This window comes from Pollicipes pollicipes, unplaced genomic scaffold, assembly GCF_011947565.3.
Source record: "Pollicipes pollicipes isolate AB1234 unplaced genomic scaffold, Ppol_2.1 Scaffold_6138;HRSCAF=7277_pilon_pilon_pilon, whole genome shotgun sequence".
Classification (NCBI taxonomy): domain Eukaryota; kingdom Metazoa; phylum Arthropoda; class Thecostraca; order Pollicipedomorpha; family Pollicipedidae; genus Pollicipes; species Pollicipes pollicipes.
In genome coordinates this window covers 13,951,898-13,953,963 of record NW_023596818.1, presented here as the reverse complement: position 1 = coordinate 13,953,963, position 2,066 = coordinate 13,951,898, and positions in this window count along the sequence as shown.

Genomic DNA, 2,066 nt, shown 5'->3' with positions numbered 1-2,066 from the left:
GCGGCGCGGGTCGGGCGGGAGAGTTCCGCGCAGCGTGGCACCGTTGGGTCAGGGGGTGGGCGAACGACGCCAGCCCGGTAGCTGCTCCGACCGCTCGGAGGCGGCGGCCGCTGGAGGTGGGCGGCGAGGTGGGGACCATTGTTGTGTCAGTTATTATTTGTCGTGTGTGCAGCTGATGTCGTCCTTAAACTGAGGTCAAGTCGGGCTTCGTGCCGGAAGTGTTTCGAGCCGCCGAGCTGTCGAGGACCCGAAACCTGGAGAGTCAACCGGTGCCGGTAACCTTGTTTTTTACGACAAACGTGATTTGTACGTTTCACAATAATCACTGCTACAGCTTTGATGTGCCACAAACAACGAAAATCTTTGACGATCTCGATGCTTGAAACGCAAGCCTTCGGCCTCGCTTTAGACTTCCGAATGAAGAGCAATTTAAAACATGCAGTAGGTCAACTATCGGCAAGAGAAACGGTGACGGGTAGATGTGGCGCAACTTCGGGCGCAAGGTCGGAGGTGAGAGGTAATTTTGGCTATTTTATGACGTAGGGGCCCGTTTCGGGTCAGTGACACTGAAACCCGTCTCGTTATGTGCTGAGGGCGCCACGCGAAACGTGGCATTTTCACCGACTTCCCGCATGCGAGCATGGTTACTGCTTATGACAGCGCAAGAGAGGGGCGGCTGGTGCAACTCAAAAGAAACAAAGCAAAACCAGCAAACACGAAAGATTACACTCATGTTTTGCCTACAACTTGCCATGATTGCACGTGGGACAGTTAAACTTCCTTACTTTGGACGTTTCGTGAACTCCACTCGAGGCCTTTAATGAGGAAGTCTGTCATCACAAATGTCGTACACTATGCGCTCATCCCCAAACACTGGATGGTTCCCGCGGACTCCACTCCCCTGTCGCCGATTGGGCGGGTGCTCTCCCATCACGCTCGTCGGTCTGACGCACGCCGACCTTCACCGCGGGTCGGGTCACCGCTCAAGGTCGCCTGCCGTGCGCCGCGGGCCGCGGGGCGCGGGACACGGGGCACGGGACGCGGGACGCGGGCGCGGGCCGCGGGGCGCGGGGCGCGGGACACGGGACACGGGGCACGGGACGCGGGCGCGGGGCGCGGGACACGGGGCACGGGACGCGGGCGCGGGGCGCGGGGCGCGGGCGCGGGCCGGGACACGGGGCACGGACGCGGGCGCGGCCGCGGGGGCGCGGGACACGGGTTCGGGACGCGGGCGCGGGGCGCGGGACACGGACGCGGGCGCGGGACACGGGTTCGGGACGCGGGCGCGGGGCGCGGGACGCGGGCGCGGGACACGGGACCGCGGGCACGGGACGCGGGCGCGGGCCGCGGGGCGCGGGGGCGCGGGACACGGGACCGGGGCACGGGGCACGGCACGGGACGGGACGCGGGCGCGGGCCGCGGGGCGGGCGCGGGACACGGGAACCGGGGCACGGGACGCGGGCGGGCCGCGGGCGCGGGCGCGGGAACACGGACGCGGGGCACGGGGCACGCTCCGCCACCGCGTGCCGCCGTCAGAGCGCCGCTTCATAGCTGCCTTGACCCGCGACCCTTGAACATCCGAGTCAACGCGCCCGCAAGTGGTCGGCTTCAGTCTGGTCAGGAGCAATCTCGTAAGGTCCGACCAGAACCTCGCCTTCATCTCAATTGAAAAATCAGGAGGGTGCAGGCTCTACAGCTGGTTTGTTTTTGGTGACAGATGCCAGGGGTGAGCCTACCTCTCCCTGGGCCTGGGTGCGTCCTTGTTTGGCGCCCTGGCATTAATAGCAGGCTGGGTGCTGGAACGACCGGCTCGTTCAAGATCGCGGCCGTAATGGGCTGGGACACGCCACCACCGCCAGCCCACAAAAACGGCTGGCATGGCCGCTCCCTCCAGCAGGTAGCTAATCGTGTGCCAGAGCTTTGCTTGAAACTAGCAAGGCATTACTGGTGTCAAGCCTCGACGCTTTTATTGTTGTTGGGCTCTCCTTGCTTTTGCTGTAGATACGACGCATTTATTTGCTGTTTGGGACATCCCTTTGCTGGACTGGGACATGTCACCATCGCCA